The 20,778-nt window shown below is 38.6% G+C and overlaps 1 protein-coding gene across 14 annotated transcripts in view; it reads right to left on the bottom strand.

Moving 5' to 3' along the window:
• Positions 1-13,468, bottom strand: part of TBC1D16 (TBC1 domain family member 16) — a 161,553-nt gene extending 148,085 nt beyond the window's left edge. For 4 of the 14 annotated variants that reach the window (XM_056817374.1, XM_056817376.1, XM_056817378.1 and 1 more), the window contains exons 1-2: positions 13,168-13,468; positions 10,388-10,498 (exon numbers count right to left, since the gene is read on the bottom strand). The gene's annotated coding sequence lies outside the window, so the exon portion shown is untranslated. Of the gene's footprint in view, positions 1-10,387; positions 10,499-13,056 lie in introns of all 14 variants that reach the window. The other 10 variants (XM_007482908.3, XM_056817379.1, XM_007482907.3 and 7 more) reach the window with 4 other exon arrangements.
• Between the last annotated feature and the right edge of the window lie 7,310 nt (positions 13,469-20,778).

The raw sequence follows: 20,778 nt of genomic DNA, 5'->3' as shown, positions 1-20,778 counted from the left end.
GAAGTTTTATGTCATACCTATCAAATTAGCAACGAGACAAAAGATGAAAATGGCATTTATTGGAGGTGCTATAGAATGAAAGGCATAGTAATTCACTACTAGTAAAGTTATAAATTGTCCCAACAAACATTAATGTACTGCTGGTGGAGTTGTGAATTGATCCAACCATTCTGGAGGGCAATTTGGAACTATGCCCAAAGGGCGATAAAAGACTGTTTACCCTTTGATCCAACCATAGCACTGCTGGGTTTGTACCCCAAAGAGATAATAAGGAAAAATACACGTACAAGAATATTCAATGCTGCGCTCTCTGTGTTGGTAAAAAATTGGAAAATGAGGGGATGCCCTTCAATTGGGGAATGGCTGAACAAATTGTGGTATATGTTGGTGATGGAATACTATTGTGCTCAAAGGAATAATAAACTGGAGGAATTCCATGGGAACTGGAATAACCTCCAGAAATTGATGCAGAGTGAAAGGAGCAGAATCTGGAGAACAATGTTGTACACAGAGACTGGTACATGTGGCACAATTGAATGTAATGGACTTCTTTACTGTTACATTTATTACTTTCCTTTCCTGTCATGTTAGCCAATCTGCTAGGTGTGAGGTGGTACCTCAGAGTTGTTTTGATTTGCATTTCTCTAATTATAAGAGATTTGGAACACTTTTTCATGTGCTTATTGATAGTTTTGATTTCTTTATCTGAAAATTGCCTATTCATGTCCCTTGCCCATTTATCAATTGGAGAATGGCTTGATTTTTTTGTACACTTGATTTAAATCCTTATATATTTGAGTAATTAGACTTTTGTCAGAGGTTTTTGTTATAAAGTCATTTTCCAATTTGTGGTTTCCCTTCTAATTTTGGTTGCATTGGTTTTGTTTGTACAAAAACTGTTTAATTTAATGTAATCAAAATTATTTCTTTTACATTTTGTAATTTTTTCTAACTCTTGCTTGGTCTTGAAATCTTTCCTTTCCCAAAGGTCTGACATGTATACTATTCTGTGTTCACCTAATTTACTTATAGTTTCCTTCTTTATATTCAAGTCATTTACCTATTCTGAGTTTATCTTGGTGTAGGGTGTGAGATGTTGATCTTTTCAACCTAATCTCTCCCATACTGTTTTCCAATTTTCCCAGCAGTTTTTATCAAATAGTGGATTTTTGTCCCAAAAGCTGGGATCTTTTGGATTTATCATTGGATTTATCTTGCTGAGGTCATTTACCCTGTTTATTCCACTGATCCTCCATTCTGTTTCTTAACCAGTACCATATTGTTTTGATGACCAGTAGTACAGTACAGTAGTATAGTACAGTTTAAGATCTGGTACTGCTAGGCCCCCCTCCTTCACATTTTTTTTCATTATTACTCTTAATATTCTTTAATCTTTGGTCTTCCAAATGAACTTTGCATAGTTTTTTCTAATTCAGTAAAAAAGTTTCTTGGTAGTTTGATAGGTATGGCACTGAATGAGTAAACTATTTTGGGTAGGATGGTCATTTTTATTATGTTAGCTCATCCTACCCATGTGTAATTAATGTTTTTCCAATTGTTTAGATCTAGTTTTAATTGTGTGGAAAGTGTTTTGTAGTTGTGCTCATATAATTCCTGTGTTTGTCTTAGCAAATAGATTCCTAAGCATTTTATATAGTCTAGAGTGATTTTAAATAGAATTTCTCTCTCTAACTCTTGCTGCCAGGATGTGTTGGAAATATATATATATATATATATATATATATATATATATATATATATATATATATATATATAAATGCTGATGATTTGTGTGTGTTTATTTTGTGTGTCTTGCAACTGTGCTAAAGTTGTTGGTTATTTCCACTAACTTCTTAGTTCATTAAGTAGACCATCATATCATCTACAAAGAGTGATAACTTAGTCTCCTCATTTCCTATTTTAATACCTTCAATTTCTTTTTCTTCTCCAATTGCTACTGCTAGTGTTTCTAGTACAATGTTAAATAATAAAGGTGATAATGGGCATCCTTGTTTCACTCCTTATCTTTTTGGGAAGGCTTCTAATTTATCCCCATTGTAGATGATGCTTGCTGATGGTTTTAGATATATAATGTTTATTATTTTTAGGAAAGGCCCTTCTATTCCTATGCTTTCTAGTGTTTTCAGTAAGAATGAGTGTTGTATTTTGTCAAAAGCTTTTTCTGCATCTATTGAGATAATCATGTGATTTTCATTCATTTGCTTGTTAATACTGTCAATTATGTGGATGGTTTTTGTAATATTGAATCATCCTTGCATTCTTGGTATAAATCCCACCTGATCATAATGAATAACCCTCATGATCACTTGCTGGAGTCTTTTTGCTAGTATTCCATTTAAGACTTTTACATCTATGTTCATTAAGGAGATTGGTCTGTAGTTTTCTGTCTCTGTTTTTTTATCTGCCTGACTTTGGAATCAGTACCATATTTGTATCATAAAAGGAATCTGGTAGAACTCCTTCCTTGGTTATTTTGTCAAATAGTTTGTATAATATTGGGATTAGTTGTTCTTTAAATGTTTGATAGAATTCACTAGTGAATCCATCTGGTCCTGGGAATTTTTTTTAGGGAGTTCTTTAATGGCTTGTTCAATTTTTTTTTTCCTGATATGGGATTATTTAAATATTCTACTTCTTCTTCTGTTAATCTAGTGTTATAATTAAAAGCGTGGATGCCATAAACTGTAATAGTTAAAATGGTTGAGGTTGTAAACTGTAGTGAGTAAAATAGTGGAAAATATAAATTGTGATAGATATAAGAGTCGGTGAGTAAATTGTGACCGCAGAAAATATGTTTTCACTACAGTGTCTTGTTTTAAATCAAATATAAGGTGGTCACCAGGGAAATATTCCCAATTATGAATATATCCAAGTCAACTGGGTTTTATAGAGAATTTAATTAATAATACAATGAGAAATCTAAGAGAGAGAGAAATGAATAAGTATGAAGGGCCTTAAGCCAACATGGCCTAGACCTGAGTCTTAAGAGAGAGATCAGTCAGTCCTTAATCACTCACCACAAGATCTCTCCAAGCAAGGATTCTAGTGACACCAGGCCAGCTCCATCTCAGCTGACTCCACCAGCTCAATGCCTGAATCTGAATGTGTCCAATGTCCCCGAGAGAATCCCAAGAGAGAGACCCTTCAAGGCAGCCTTGGCCAGCTGCCTCCTCCAATTCAGCCTTTCCCAGCTGACTGTTTTCTACTCAGATTTCTCATCTCCTTATATAGGGCATTTTCTCCTTTGTCACCTCCCCTAAATTCTTACATCCACCAATCACAGTAGACATTTTTCAAAGGACAGACCATTCTTAATTCACATTTTGTTATCACCTTCTTAATTCACATCTTGCTCTCACCTTTTCTGGATAGACTAAAACTTCTGAGTAATTCACATCAGGAAAGCTCTGAGTAAGTTTTCACCTCTTTGCTCCTTGTAAATTCACAAGTTGCCTGACCTTTATAGGTACTTAGCACCCCTTTCTAAAAATAGGCATGGCTTAAGTACGGGTTTAAGTACTTTTCATTGTTCAGCAAGGAGTTTTTTTTCCCCTAAAGCAGTCTTAAGTACGGGTGGAGTAGAGGTCTTCCCATTTCTGATCTAAGTAGAGTTCTCACTTTCCAAATGGGGAAAGATCCCAGTAGGGAATTGTTCCAATGGAGAATTCCCCAATGGGGAATTTTTTTAACATTCACAAGTCTGAGAAATTTCAAGACTCACACTGTCTAGTGTAAATTGTCTAATTTATAATTTTGTGTAAATAGGCATCCACATCACCTAGACTGTTAATTTGGTTTTCTTCTTTCCTTTTTTAATTAGATTGACCAGTACTTTGTCTATTTTCTTTGTTTTTTTCAAAGTACCATCTTCTAGTCTTATTTATTAATTCAATAGTTCTTTCACTTTCACTTTGAATTTTATTAATTTCTCCTTTAATTTTTAGGATCTCTAATTTAGTTTTTATCAGCGGATTTTTAATTTGTTCACTTTCTAGTTTCTTAATTTGCATGCCCAGTTCATTGACCTCTACCCTCCCTAATTTGTTAATATATGAACTCAAGGATATAAATTTCCCCAAGTACTGCTTTAGCTGCATCTCATTAATTTTGAAATGATGTTTCATCACTGTTATTCTATTCAGTGAAATTATTGTTTCTATGGTTTATTCTTTAACTGATGTTGGAGAATGTGAATAGATAGAGAAAAAGCCTTTCTCCATTCCAAGCTCTCTACAATGTGAACTACTCCTACCTGTAAGGAATTAAATTAAGGGTTTGACTAAAATATGTGAGAATTCTAAAATAATGTGGTGGTCACCAATTTAAAATATAGCGCAAATGAAAATTACTTTTAATTTCACCCAAGAAATAGTCCAAGAGCCAAGGTCCCAAGTCCAAGATCCTCCAAGGTGCAGATTCAAGCCAAAGAGAATAGAAGACTATCTCCAGAAAACTTGTTTGCAGAAGACTCTCTAGCCAAAGAAGAACTTTTATAGTCCTTTTTGTCCCTTCCCCTCTTCAAAGGGGCCAATCACAGTTTCTGAATTGCCTAGCACTGCCCCAGGGGTGGGGAGGGGGGGAGGGGTATCTGTGGGATTCACACCTCTCATCCTCTGAAGGTGTGAACTGTTATCAAAAGGATTCACAAGTTCCTGACTGATTGATAAGTAAGTTATTTGTGAATTCTCTTATTTGTTGGCTAACAAAGTGTTAAGTAGGGGGGTTTTCAGTTTTTGGTTGATTAAGTTAAAAGTTGCTGACTGATAGACAAAGAAAGTTTGACTCACACTTCACATATCTTTCCAGGCTTTTAATATACTTCTTTCCCTCCCTGAACTTTATAGTTCAGTCATACTGAATTAACCTACTTGCTATTTTTCTCCTATTTAGCTACCTTTGCATTGGATGTTCTTCTTGACTGGAACATTCCTCCTATTCACATCTATTTCTAGGAATCTGATTTTCTTCAAAACTCAGCTGCAATCACTTTCTACTTGAAACCTTTCCTAAATCCCATAGCTACTAGTGCCCTCCCTTGTATTCATTTCATATCTATTTACATGTTGTATACCCATTAAAAAATAAACTCCTTGAAGGTAGAGACTGTTTCATTTTTGTCACTGTTTTCCCAGTGCTTAGCACATGGCCTGGCACAAAGTATGTGCTTAATAAATGTTTCTTGACTGAGTAGTTGACTCACAGATTCAAGACTTCACAATCCTGGTTTCCTTCTTATGGATACTTCAGTTTATCAAGATCCTTCTTAAACGGTGAAATCCAGAATTGAAGATAATACTTCAGATATTGTGTTCTGACACAAAGAATTATCAGCTCCTTATTGCTGGAAGCCACAACTCCAATGATACAGATCAAGATCATAGCCTTCAAGACCTTTTTGGATCTCAATTCTGTCATCTTGTATTTGCTACCTTTGTGTTATCTGTGAATCTGCTGAAAATAGATTACATTTATCCAACTGCAGAAAGTCAAGTACATCAACAACTAGGGTATTTCAGTGGAGATGTTCTACCAAAGTGACACTGAAACATTAACAAACATTTTTCAAGTCTATCCATTGGAGCAGTTTTGAATCCATATATGACCTTCTGGGCAGCTAGGTAACATTGTGGATATAACACAGGCACTTGAAATCAGGACAATCTTTTGGGATTCAAATCTGACCTCAGACACTTACTAGCTATGTGACCCTAGGCAAGTCAATTTTCCCTGTTAGCCCCAGTTCCTCATCTTTAAAATGAACTAGAAAAGGAAATGGCAAAGTGGGTCAAGAAGAGTCAAGCAAGACTGAACAACAAAACATTTTACATTTTAGTCTATGTCTCCATTTTCTACACAAGAATAATATGAGATACTTTATCAAATGCTTTGCTGAAATCTAGGTAGCTATTATTTACAGCATTCTCTCATTCTACTAATTTAGTAACCCTATCAAACTATGTAGTGTAATAGATGCTGAAGTAAAAGAGAGCACTGCTAGGAGGAAGCAGTTATATAAACAAAATACCCAAGAGAAGGAAACGAGGATCTAGACACTTTCAAAAAGACCATCAAGAAGAAACAAAGTATATACACTAAAGACCAGGCTAATGAGCCTACATACTTCTTTTATGCTTCCTCTACCCTAAGTCTATTTAGATCAGTGATATGTTTGCTGTTCTATCAAAAAGATAAGAATTAGGGGCAGCTGAGTGGCTCTGTGGATTGAGAGCCAAGCCTACAGATCCTAGGTTCAAATCTGATCTCAGACACTTCCTAGCTGTGTGACCCTGGGCAAGTCACTTGACCCCCATTGCCTAGCCCTTACTGCTCTTCTGCCTTGGAACCAATACATAGTATTGATTCTAAGACAGAAGGTAAGGGTTAAAAAAAAAAAAGATAAATATTTCATGTTTTCAACTTAACCCTTACTGGATACCTACCATGCCTAATGGGTATAGTGTTAGGTTCTGGAGAACATAATGAATAACTACATAACCCCTGACTTCAAAGAGTTTATCATGACTAGTTGCAGAGTATGACATTTAAATAAATAAGAATAATACAAAACAGACTATAACAAAGGCAATGATGAGATGCAAGCAAAATGCTATAGGAAAATTTGAAAGGTAAATAATCATTATCATCAATAGATCTGAACTGACTTAAGGAAAAGGGTAGCCCACTAAGGTAGACCTTAAAGATTTCAAAAGGCAGAAGGAAAAAGTGTTACATCCATGACTGTAGAAAAGTGTTATGGAAGCATAACTTAGATGCATAAATAAAAGCAGAAAACAGTGCTATAAGGGCAACAAAAGTGGATCAGTCTATACAGAGCTAAGCCTGGAGATGAGAAGTCCTGGGTTCAAATTTGGCCTCAAGACACTTCCTGGTTGTGTGACCCTGGGATTCCTAACTACCTAGTCCTTACCACTCTCCTGCTTTGGAACTAATCCTTATTATCAATTCTAAGACAGAAGGTAAGGGTTTTAGAAGGAAGGAAGGAAGGAAGGAAGGAAGGAAGGAAGGAAGGAAGGAAGGAAGGAAGGAAGGAAGGAAGGAAGGAAGGAAGGAAGGAAGGAAGGAAGGAAGGAAGGGAGGGAGGGAGGGAGGGAGGGAGGGAGGGAGGGAGGGAGGGAGGGAGGGAGGGAGGGAGGAAGGAAGGAAGGGAGGAAGGAAGGAAGGAAGGAAGGAAGGAAGGAAGGAAGGAAGGAAGGAAGGAAGGAAGGAAGGAAGGAAGGAAGGAAGGAAGGAAGGAAGGAAGGAAGGAAGGCAGGCAGGCAGGCAGGCAGGCTATGCTACAATCAGATTGTGAAGGGTCTCAAATACCAAAGTAAGGAGTATATATTTTATCTTACAAGCAATAGCAAATTTCCAAAACATGTCAGGAAAAAGTAGATATAAGATTATCAAAAAGTTTTCTTCTATTCTGAATCCTTCTCAGAAAAACAAAACCTAAAAAACAAAAAAACAAAAAAAAACCCCAAGCATACTAACATTTGTGACCTACACTTTAAAGAAGGAGAAGCCTGAGAAGACTCAGAAACAAACTTCTCAATGTATAATGTTCTAGGTTCTGGTCATGTAATAACTCATCTAACAGAAACCAATTCATTGGTTCCACCCTCAGAAAGACCAAGCTACAAATAAATAGCTAACAAATCACTTCAAGTTTAATCAAACACAAGCTTCAAACACACAAATATTTCTTCCCTACCTACCATTGCCTCTGAACACCTGTCCTGAAGCTAAAAATGACCCACTGACTGTCTATGGTTAAGGTCTATGTTATCTATAATAGTATTTAGAAAGCAAATACCAACTTGTTGGTAACTAAGATTTTTGTTGTTGTACTTAAACTTATATTTTGTTGTACTTAAAAACAATTAGGAAGTGTTTCCAAAACTTTTTCAGTATTCAATTAAAAAAAAGTTTATCTGCAGATAAAACCCTACTTTGGCTGATACCCTTCTCCTTTAATCAAGTTATCATTGACTTCTAGTTTAGGGATTAAGAATGAATTTACTTTCTATATTGGTCATGTTTGGGATTCAGTTTATAGAAGATGTAACCCAGGAATATTCAAGCTACTACTGCTAAGAACTTCTTATAGAATTTGGAGAAGCAAGTTCAACTTGTACCATATTTAAAACTAACATGACTAAGTGTTAAAGAAAAACTTGGACTGTCCATTGTGAAGACAGGATTAACTCTCCTCTTGCTTATTTTAAAAATTAATCAACAAAAACTGAAAACACCCCTGCTTAACACTGAGATGGGGAAACCCACAAGTCACTTACTAAAGTGGGTGACAACTCCAGAAGCAACTAACCACCCCCTGGGACTGCAGTTTGGAGCTACAACTTTGGACCTAGGACTCTGGCTCTCAGACTGCTTCTGGTAAGACTGCTCCTAGATCTTCTCCTTTGGGAGTTTTTGGCTTGGGTGAGTGAGAAGCTGACCCTCCGTTCCTAGCTTCTGGTGAGATTAGTTCCTGAGAGGCCTCCCCTTTTTGGAGGAGGTTGCATGGGTTGAGCCCTTGTTCAACTCACCACCCAGAGTCCTCCTGGGCTGACCCAGACACTGGAGCAATGTTTAGCATGAAAGGCTAGACATTTTCTCTACCCTCTTTTACCTTCCTCTACTTTCACTTTTTTTCCCCACCTCCTTGTAAATAAAACCAACTAAAAGTCATTTTGGCTTGAGCTATAATATTTTTAAATTGGCAACCACAGTATTATCTTAGAATTCTCATATATTTAGTCAAACCCTTAGTTTAATTCCCTACAACATCTTGAAAAATGATTCCTAGAGTTTCCCTATTGCAATAGTTCTCAAAATGTGGCCTGGAAAGACTATGTTGGGGGCTCACAAGGTCAAAACTATTTTTACAGTAATACTAAGATGTTTTCATTTATAATATGGTAAACTACTGATAAAGATAATACACATAAACAAAAGCTCTTGGAGAGAGGAATTCTCAATAATTTCTAAGAGCATAAAGGCACATAAACAAAAGCTCTTGGAGAGAGGAATTCTCAATAATTTCTAAAAGCATAAAGGTGGTTCAGAGACCAAAGAATATGAGAACCCCTGCACTATTCTAAGAAGGCTACACAATTACATGGTAAAACTTATTCCCTACACTAACTCTCAACTAATTAATAAACTACTCCAAAGAAAACTTAAAATTACTCCAGGTGGAAAAGAACCCATCCTTTGCACAAACTTGAAAGTTAATATAAAATTCATACTGATAATCATCCTGAAAAATAACAGAATACTCCCTTGGAAAAATATTCTGTCTAAATAGCTTCATTTCACATTTGTGAAGAACAAGTCTTCTAATATGAAGAAAAAACTGTAGGTACTAATGACCAAATATTAAGCCAGATTTCTAAGCCTGACATTACAATATAGTTACATCTAATAAAATAAACCAAAAGTATATAAATTAGCAGATACTTAATATTACTGGCTAGTTGTTTGTAGTCATTAAACAAAAATAAGGAAAGTATTATCAGAAATAACTTTTAATATTATTTATATAACATGCATTAATATACATGTATACAGAGATACTAAAATTTCTGACTGAGTCATACTTAAGAGCCATTTCTTTTTCTTTCAAGCGAAGAGAAAAATCAAATCATGTGAAGATTTCACCACCTTTGAGGAGTTAGGGCAGAGGACTTGACTCACACAGAGCAACTAACTGAAAAATGTACTAAGACGAAAGCTCAATACCAGAAATGTCTAATAGAGGAGAAAAAATTAAAACACTATCACTATCTAGAACAGAGAATGTATTCCTATATTATTTTTCTTTTCATTTGAGAAAAATAAAGGAAATCTTACATGTTCAAGATCTAGTCTCTGAGGAGCACCTAGGTGGTTCAGTGGACAGAGAGCTAGGTGAGAAGACAGGAGGTCTTAGATTAAAATCTGGCCTCAGAAACTTCCTAGTTGTGTAAGCCTGGGCAAGTCACTTGATCCTAAATGCCTAGACCTTACTATAATTCTGCTTGGGAACCAATAGTTACTACTGATTCTAAAACAGAAGGTAAAGATTTGAAAAAAAAAAAAATCTAGCCTCTTATGAGTATTTCAAAAAACCATAAAAGGCATCTATAGTTACCAAGATTGGTAAATCATACTAAATATTAATCACATTTCAAGAATTATGAATAACCACGTCTACTTTTCACCCTAATTCATCTAAACTAATTATCCAAATTGGAAAATCCCAACAATCATTACACAAATGAAGGTAAAGAATCAGCAAAAATACTGATAGACTATTAAACTTTTTCTACTATATCTGTGTTGTTAAATCAGCTATAACCCAATGAGATTAGTAAATTCTTACCAGTTTATAGATGAATGTTAATTGTCACAAAGAACTTCTTTTGGAGGTGGAAGGTCTGATGGTCCCTGAATTTCTATATATAACTTAGTATTGCAAATCAAACTGCTTTGCCTGAAAAAATAAAGTAAAACAAAGTAAAAGGTTGGAATGATTATCCCCTTAATTTATGTAGGATCAAATAACTTAACTGTTAACAAAGAAAACCCCCCAAAGTGGCTTTTAAGAACCAAGATAGTTTAAGAAATAGGTTTAGTCATGTCCTGAGGTTGGTATCTTTACTTTCTATATCTAGGGAATTCACCTGAAGGTAACTTTCATTTATAGATAATATAAGCCATGGATAGTCACTGATTAACCTTAGAATTAATAAAAATGCTCCCAAAGCTTTCAACAAAAATCTCAATTATTAATAAACTATATTTCAACATTTGTATGAGTCTAGTTCCAAAAGTTATTCTATATATTGGAACAAAAAAAATCAGATAGGTAAAGTAATTCCACATAGGTCACACCATAAATCTGTGCACAGATGAAAAAAAAAATGTCAAATTCAGACTTTCTACTTCCCCTACATAACAAACCCTGTTTCATTCACATTGTTGAGAGACATTTTCCAATGTCTTAAGTTCTTAGTCAGATTATTAAAAGCCTTTAAGTACAAAAGAAATTCAATCCACAGGATTAGACCATGAAAGTCCTGGAGTCTAGCCCTGCTTCTCAGATGAACTTGAGGGAGGCAGTAAACATTTAACCAATTCAAGAAAAATCCTTCCCTTCTTCACTAGTTTTCTAATTGCAACTCAATCTGAATGAATCAAGTTAGTATCATGCCAACAACACTTGATGCCAGAATATGAATATGGAAATAAAAGTTTCAAGATTCATTTGGGTTATGGCTGGTTTCCAAAATTATTTTTAGGAATTTTAAATTGCTCATGAGGAGGAGGGAGAATAACAAGAAAAAAAGAACCTTGGCTCAAGTGAAGTGAAATTTCTTAGGAGGAGCAAAAGAAATTCTAGCAAGAACATAAGGACCACCCAGTTCTAATGTGAACAGGCCAACTAATGGTAAGAAGGAACAAAAGACAACACTGATGGGACCCAGAAGAACAATAAAAATAAAACTATACATATGAAGTAGAAGTATTTGTACAGAAAATATACACATTTTCTTCCTTTTTTCAGACTATATGTGGGAGAAGGGGGATGGTTCAATGAGAGTTCCCTAATTTAATGTTGAAATGGAAGAATTGGTGGCTTACAGGATCTGTTAAAAAAAAAAAAAAGATGGCTTTTTGGCTGAGGCTTGCCAGATTGGCAAAATATGATTTCAGAGGGTGAGAAAAATCATTCTTAAAGTAAAATGTCCCCAGCATCCTGTCAATTCAAAAGCTCTGGAGGTCCCATTGGAGGTTCCATCAGGGCTAAATGGTAGCCCTAACTGCATCCACTGGCAGAGACAATGATTGGCAGTAGAAATATGCACTGGAAAGACCACAGGAAAGAAGTTCAGGCTTGACTCTATTGAATCCAAAGTGCCCAATTCGAAGGTGAAAAGTGAAATATCTAATTAGCACCACTGCACTACTACTACATATTTCTTTGTGATTTAAAATATTAGCCTACATGAAATAATTATACCAGTAGCTATAAATTATATTAACTAATCAATAATAATCCTATTAATTCTATTAAAGGTCCTTGTGATTCTTCCATAGTTTACATTCTTTCTATATAAGAATAAAATACTGTATATCCCATATTTCATTTAAAATGTACATCGGGCATCTCTTTTCTTACTCTCTCCTGGAAAATCCGAAACATTTTTGAGCCATAACTAGGACTATAATTAGCAACTTCCACTGAGAAACTGGGGGGCGGAAGGTGGAGGGGGATTACTGAACCACTGATTGTGAGAAAAGAGTCTGCCATCCCTAATTGGAGAGAGGCTTCCCCTTAGCAACGAACACATGTCAGGATAAAGAAGGGGGAGGGGCAGGTACCCGACCCCTAGAATTCCCAGCTGGAAATACCTCCAACTCACAAAACAAGTTCCTATTTCTATATTCTATTACTACAGCAAATGGACTCAGAAACATCACCTTAAATCCTCTATATGGGAGAGCTTGGGATAAAGATAACTCCTTTCAAAACTAGCTGCACACTACGTTCCCAAGAGAACCTTCTATTTCCAAATTGGATCCTACCCAATTTCCCCACAACTACTATTACTACTACTACCGCTACTACAACCAACAACAACTTCAGAGCCGCTGGGAGCAATATAGGTCTCCCACGACTCTTGACCCAGAGCAGCTCCCTAATTATTCTTCCCTCCAAGACTTTTATTTAACAGCCCTGAGCGAGGGCATCCAAAGCTGCCTCTACTCGAAAGGAATAGAGCTGGAGTCAGATTGCTACGAATTTTAAAAATCAGACACTTACTAGCAGTGGCCTCTCATGGTCTCAACTTCATCTGTAAAATGGAAATAATTCTAGCACCTACTTGCTAGGGTTGAAAGGAGGGTCAAACGAAATCCTATCTGTACAGCGTTTAAATACCCAGTAGGTGTTTAAATGCTTTCTTTCCATCTCCCTCCTCCATGCTTCTAAGGCTGCAAAGACTCTAGTTCTGGGCCTGTCCAGGAGGCAGTTCATTCCTCTCGTACCTCACCACCTCTCCACCTGGTCCGGCCTTGCATTTCTCCCCAGTTCGAGGAGCACTTCTCCATGTCCCACGGGTCCCCGGTCCACCCCGAGCAGCCAGAACCAGGACTCACCCTGGGCCTCCGGCTCTCTGATTCCGCCAGAGCCGTTGCCTCCTCCTCCAAAGACGAGGCGGAGTCGGGCGGGGAGGAGACCGGAGCCGGGCAAGCGGAGGAGTCGAGGCCCGGCCCCTCGGCCCGCCCCCTATTCGGCTGCAGTTGTCCCCAGCCAGGCCCGGGATCCGCCTGCCCGCAGGGCCTGCCTCCCGCCGCCTAAGCCGGCGCAGCTCCCTCCCTCCTAGCTCCGGCTCGGGCTCCGGCTCCGGGTAAAGGAGAAGCGCCTGCTAGGCCGCCCCGCCCCGCGCCCGGCCTCCCACTTCCGGTTTGGCAACACTTCCTTAGCAACCACCCCGGCAACTGAGGCGGCGGGGCGGTGGTGGGAAGGGGCAGACGGTAGGGACCCTTCCCTAGCGGCTCAACCTCATTACCCCCTCGCGCTTCTTCTCTTTTCGTCCTCCTCTTCCGGTCCTGTCCGTCCTTTTCTATCCCAGCTTTCCCTGTCTGGGGAGCTTCGCCTTCGAACCTTAGCACTAGTTCCTGGGACCGGACACCGGGAGCCTTAGAGTTTGCTTTGGAATAGGGCTAGGAAATATGAGAAGATCTCCCTAGAATCCAACATCCATCTCCAACCAAATCATAGCACTCACATTCCCCACCTTCCCCCATCAGACCTTAAAAGAAAGCGATTGGAGGGACAGCGAGGTGGCCCAATGCACAGAGGAGTCCGGAGGACGTGGGTTAAAATTTGACCTCAGACTGTGACCCTTAAGAAAGTCACATAATCCCAATTACCTACCCCTTACAGCTCCTCCGCCTTGGAACCAATATTTAAATAGATTTTAAGGTAAGGGTTATTGAAGAGAGGGAAGAAAAGAATGAAAAGATGATTGAAAGGGGAAATTGGAGAGAGAATCCAACCCATTCAACTGACACATTAAGAAAAATGTCTAAAGGAATACGACTTATTCAACAGTAACTTTAAGGAAAAAAGTTTTGGAGTTTTTGCACACAAAAAACCAATGCAATCAAGATTAGAAGAAAAGCAGAAAGCTGGAAAGAAATTTTTTACATCAAGTATCTGATAAAGACTTCGTTTCTCAAATATAGAAAGAATTGAGTTAAATTGACAAATGGTCAAAGGATATGGACAAGCAGTTTTCAGATGAAGAAATCAAGGCTCTCTATAGTCACACGAAAAAATTCTCCAAATGGATTTTTTAAAAATCATAATTTTTTACCCCTGGCTTACAATCTGTATATTCCAAGGCAGAAAATCAGGGTAGGCAATTGGGGTTAAGTAACTTGGCCAGAGTCACACAGCTAGGAAGTGTCTGAGACCACATTTAAACCCAAGCCCTAACATCTCTAGGCCTAGCACTATCCATTGAGACACTGAGCTGCCCCTTTAATCACTGCCAACTAAAGAAATGCAAATTTAAAGCAACTCTGATGGAGCAGGTAGGTGGACACTTCCTAGTTGTGTGTCCCTAGACAAGTCACTTAACCCAAATGCCTAGCCTTAATGGTCTTCTGCCCTTCTTAGAAACAATTTTAAGACAAAGTAAAAAAAAAAGTCAAAGAAACTCAAACAACTCTGTGGTACCACCTCACACCTATCAGATTGGCTGATATGACAAAAAAAAAAGGGAAATAAGAAATGTTGGAAAGAATGTGGAAAATTCAGGGCATTAATGGTGGAGTTGTGAACTGACCCATGTAATAGCTAGTAATTCCTGAGGGTGTCTATTGATTCTCTAGATGACTAATAGATCAGGTTGAGACTAACCTTCCCCTTTGTTCTGCATGAGTTTATAAAACTAGAATAGCCTGGAGCAAATCTTCCCTGCATTTCCTTAGGTAGGACATGCTAGTGAGGTTTGTAAAGTCTAGATCTTCCCTTTGCTACTCAGTTGGCCAGCTAGTTAAGTTGCCATCAGTTCTGGTCTTTTCAAGAAATTGCCTTTGCTCATGGGGGCTAAACAGTTCAGAGAGGAGAAACTCTACATCCTCAAAATCAGGGTCAAAGATCCTAAAAACATGTTTCAGTTCCTTCTGTGATTTGAAAGGTTGTTCTATGAAATTTGGGAAACTTCTTTTTAGGGATTCAAGTTCCTGTGATGTAAATTGCTTGTAAACTTTAGAGTGCAGTACACCAGTTGTAGTTGATAGCTTGGTGACTTCCTTTAATGGACAAATCTTTTCTGGTTCACTGTCAGGCTTGGTGTCATTGTCACCTTCATTTTCCTTAGCATTGACCCTAGATTTCTTTGCCTTTCATTCTTTTTCCTTAGGTGCACTATCTGCCTGTCCATTGTTCTTGTCTTTAATATTATCTAGCCCCTTTTCCTTGATCAATTCCTCAAACAAGTTTTTAATATTTTCCAGATTATTATCAACAACCAGTATCTGTTCTGCCTTTTTGAGGATCACAAATCTATATATCTTCTTCAAATGGGTCAAAGTTTGTAAGACAGCCATAAAAATAACTTAAACTTGAGCCAGAATCTACCAGACTATTGATTCAGTTTGAAAAGGTAACTGCAGTATAAACATGGTTTTGTTGCCTATGTAGTCCAAAGAGTCAAATATCATGTGGGTCATTTTACTATAAAGTATATTGTAGACCCAGAATCCAGCAATAGCTGCCATAACCACAGCCCCACAGTTAACCTGCTTTAAACATCTTTCTTTCTTCTCTGCTGTTCCTAAGGATTGTGGGGTTCAGACTGTTATGGGGTGCCAATCTGTAATAGATAGATATTCTGAGGGTGTATATTGATTCTCTAGATGATTAATGGATCAAGTTTTGCTTACCCTCCTCCATTCAATGCCTCCCAGTTTTCCTCCCTCTTCAAAAGTCTTAGACTTCCCCTCCCCCTTTCCCTTCAACTTTCTTTCTAAGTCACTCAGGGTGAACTATGATGCTTTAGAGAAAATACTCTTTTCTCTTCTTTAACGCAAGTAAGGGTTTTATTGGGGAAGGCAGGACAAAGATGGAGGATAAGGTAAGAGGGATAGGTTTCCCTATTCTCTAAAATGAAGGTTAGAAGGATATTGGGAGGAAATGGCAATCCTTTCACAAGTGTGACACAGAGTCAGTCAGAGAGATATGAGGACAATTGTATGTCTTCTTTCTTCTTCTGTCAATCAGCCAGATAACCTCAGCCAGTCAGCAAAAGCTTCAGGGTCTTCATCAGCCACACCAAAAACTTAGTTCAAAAGCCTCTCCACCCAGCTCAGAAGCCAAAGGATCTCAGTCCCCAAGCCTCTCAGCCCAGTTCAGCCTGGCTTGGCTTCAACTATTTTTCCTGGTAACATTCCAATTGGAATGTTCCTTTTGACTGACAGATGATGTCCTTTGCATGCATGTATATTCTCTCTTTTACACCCAACCATTCTGGAGAGCAATTTGAAACTATGCACTGATAACATGGAATCTAGTAGTCTCCAAACTTGTGACCTAGAAAGATTTAGTGATCCCCAGCCTATTTAGCTAGGAGGTGAAAGCCTCAGGCTTGACCCTGTTCCTGTAAGAATTCACCCTGAGGGGAATCTTGGGCTTAACAATCCACTTCATATGGGGACTAAGCCTCCAGAAGATAGTCTCTCCCAGTATATCACACCCTCCTTCAGAGGATCAAACTCGGGATCTTGGGCTTTCAAGACTGACATGCAGATCTTTTCTGGGTAAACATGACAGCAGTCTAGACACAAGATTCGTCCTCTACTCAGCACCCACTGATATAGACTACCTCAAAAGACCAAAAAAAACAAATTCATAAGAACGAAAGGACTCTACAGTTGAGTGCAGCATTGAGGGTATGTGGGATTTGGGCATTTCCACACTATTGTGAATTTTAAAACTATTCCACCCTAATCAGACTATTCTTTAGAAGATCTGATTTAGCTATTTCCTGATAAATAACAATAGAGATAGTTGGAATAACAGAATCAGATCTTGGAAACCCACATTCTCCAACCTACTCAGTGTAACAAGATTAGGAAGGGCTGCATCAAACCCAAGATTTAATTTTTTGAGAAAATGGCCTTCAACAGACATGTGCAAAAAAAGGACAGACCTCTGGGTGGTCCTAAGTCAACCTTGAGCCACCATTGGCACATGTGAGACACAGGAAGTAAGGTAGAGAACAGCCTCTGGAGTTCTCCAGACTTCCTGTGAAGAGGGCTAGAGTTCAGTTCGATCCTGGAGCTTGAGTTTAGAGGAGCCCTGCAGGCAGCTTTCCTTCAGACCGGTCACGTGAGTGATAAGGACTAACCCCTTTCTCTGCCTTGGCTCTCCAAGGCCTTAACGCCTGCTTTGTCTCAGCCTGAGCCAGAGTGGTTCTGAGTTAAACTTCTTTCCTTCTCTCCCTCTTTCTCTCTCCCTCTAATATTTTCTTCCTCCTGTTGTAATTAAATCACCATAAAAATTTGGCAGCTGACTTGGGTATTTTATTATTTGGGATTTCCCTAGGCGACCACTTAAATTTAGATTTTTTTTTCAGTCTCAACTATAATTTTAACTGTTACACTATAAGGGGGTGAAAAAACTCCCACCAAAACCACAAGCTGATCTACCCTCCCCCACCCCACCTACAAAGTCAGAGACAGAGCCAGTGCATGCCAGAATCAGTGAGCAAGGGGCACCTCTAGAGTGAGTAAGGGGTACTTCTAGGTCCTTGGGAGCTGACTAAGACCACCAAAGACCTACCCCTAAGAGCAGCTACACCTGAAACCCCAGCAGGCTGAAGAGCACAGACAGTAGGCGCTTGTGGGAAAATAGCCCAGAGAAGGGCAGCAAACAGCAGAAGCTGTGGAGATTCAAGAGTGTGGTAGAGATAGGAGAGAGAGAAGTTTTTGCAGGACTGGAGGTCTAGCTCTAAAATGCAAAACCCAGGATTCTATCGGAATGTTCCGATAGTTCCGATAGCCAGTTGGAGCAGAGTTGGGGGTTTTGCTGGCCACACAGTGGGAGAGGAGAAACTTGGCTTTTGAACTTACTCTCTGACTCTTTGGCTCTGGGCAGTTGGAACTGAGGGAGAGGTTTTTTGTGTCTCTGTGTCTGGAAGTCATACTTTTCCCTGGAGGCTTTTGGCTGGCCATACTAAGAAGAGAAACTGGGCTTTTGAACTTGGTCTCTGGCTTTCTGGCTCTGAGGAGTTGGAGTTGACCAGGGGGCTTTTTTGGCCTCTGGGTCTCTGACTGGGGGACACACACTTACTCTCTGGAGTTTGAAATTGGCTGAGAGACTTTTGTGAAGCTGATTTGGTTACTTGAAGTTCTCTGGCTTTGGACAGTTGAAATTGACAAGAAGGAGAAATCTAACTGAAGAAGAAGAAAGAAGATCCTGAAAAGCCATTGTCCTCCATCTCTCTGTCTTAGAGTCACAGTTTGTAACTAGAATGCTTCCCTCAAACCTTTCTAAATTACCTCATTTAGATTAGGGACTTCCTCATCCCTCTTACCTCAGTTTCCCATCCTGTTATCCCAATAAACCCCTTACCTGAGAAAGAAACTTAGAGTATTTTGTGATTCACTCAGAGGGGAGGGAAAATTGGGAGGAGAAGGGTGGCAAGAGGAAGAGGGTTGCAGGAGGGAGTGAGGAAGAAAGGAAATTAGGAAACAGATCAGCCATCCTTAGGGATCAATAGGCAGATCCCAAAATAAATCCCAGGGCAGTCCTTTATAAGCAGTATCCTTTGTGTATCAGTATCCCTGTGTGTGACAGCATCCCCCCAGCAGCATTTCTCTGTCCTCCATTACCAAGAAGCAGCATCAGGTTCCCTCAGCAGTTTCAGGTCCCTGTAGCAGCTTCTCTAATCACAGCCAGCCAGAAAAGAGATCCATAGCCATTGTGAAGAAACAGGTTCCCCCTCAGTTCATCCTCTATAACTCAAGAAGTAAATATTTTCCCACACCTTACATTCTTTATTACAAGAGCTTGCCTCAGGCAAAATTCTTGCTCCTTAGCTCCATACACAGAGAGCCTGCCCATCTCACTCATATTTCTGATTAAAAAGGGAAGGAAAAACCTCCATAGTGATGGCAAATTGTGCCCAGGAGAAACAACCTCCCTCCAAGAAAAACAGGAAGAAGGGGTCCACCCTGGAAAATTTTTATGGAGGAAAAACCCAGGGTACAGAGGAAATAGAAGTGGAAATACAAATAAACCCAAAACCTCCCCCCCAAAATGGAAATTGTCCACAAGTTCTTGAAGAATTTAAATTGGAGCTTATCAAAAAGATGGAAGCCTTCTGGCAAGAAAAGTGGGAAATAATTCAAAGATAAAATAACAGTTTAAAGGACAAGAACTTCCAATTAGAGAAATAACTGAATGCCACTAAAAAGCAGGATAGACCAAACCAAAAAGGAAAATCAAAAGACTATGGTGGAAAATCAGTCCTTAAAGACCAGAATTAGGCAACTGGAAGACAATAATCTTGCAAAACAGCAAGAATTAATAAAGCAAAGTCAAAAGACTGACAAAATAGAAGAAAACAAAATATCTCACAAGATGACATATCAGGAAAACAGAGCAAGGAGAGACAATTTGAGAATCATTGGACTACCTGAAAATTCAGAAATAAACAGAAATCTTGACATCATACTACAAGAAATCATCCAAGAAAACTGCCCTGATGTTCTTGAACAAGGGGTAAAATAGACATTGAAAAAGTGCATAGAACACCCTCTAAATCCTCAAAAGATAACTCCCAGGAATGTAATTGCCAAATTCAAGAGCTTTCAAGCGAAGGAGAAAATTCTACAAGAAGCCAAAAAGACAATTCAGATACCAAGGAGCACCTATCAGGATCACACAAGACCTGGAAGCTTCCACACTAAAGGACCACAAGGCTTAGAACATGATATTCAGAAAGGCAAGAGAATTGGATCTTCAACCAAGGATCACCTATCCATCAAAACTGACTTTATACTTCCAGGGGAAAGACTGACATGCAGCCTACTGAACCAAAGAGTCACTATGCTTCACCTTGGGCTTAGTCCCCAACTGAAGTGGATTGTTAAACCTGAGATTCCCCTCAGGGTGGATTCTCATAGGAACAGGGTCAAATCTGAGGCTTTCAACTCCTAGCTAAATAAACTGGGGATCACTAAATCTTTCTAGGCCACAAGTTTGGGGACTTCTAGATTCCATGTTGACAGCACAAAGGACTTAAAAATTGTGCATTACCACTATCCAATCTGTATCTCAAAGAGATTTTTTTTAAATGGGAAAGTGACTTATTTGTACAAAAATATTTATATCTACTCTTCATAGTAGTAAAGAATTAGAAGCTGAAGGAATGTCCATCAATTGTAATGGAATAGTATTGGGCTATAAGAAATGATGAGAAGGATGATTTCAGAAAAACCTGGAAAGGCCAAATTGAATTGATCCAGTAAAGTAAGCAATGAATACAGTAACAGCAATATTGTATGATGAACATTTGTGAAATGATTAGCTATTCTTAGCAATACAATGATCCAAGTCAATCCCCAAGGACTCATGATGAAAAATGGCCTCTACCTCCAGAGAAAAATGGATGAGGTCTGAATGCAGACTAAAACATACTACATTTTCTTTCTTCATTTTTTTCTTTCAGTACTCTTCCACAAAATGACTAA

This window comes from Monodelphis domestica, chromosome 2, assembly GCF_027887165.1.
Source record: "Monodelphis domestica isolate mMonDom1 chromosome 2, mMonDom1.pri, whole genome shotgun sequence".
Lineage (NCBI taxonomy): Eukaryota > Metazoa > Chordata > Mammalia > Didelphimorphia > Didelphidae > Monodelphis > Monodelphis domestica.
This window is presented reverse-complemented; position numbering and strand designations above follow the sequence as displayed.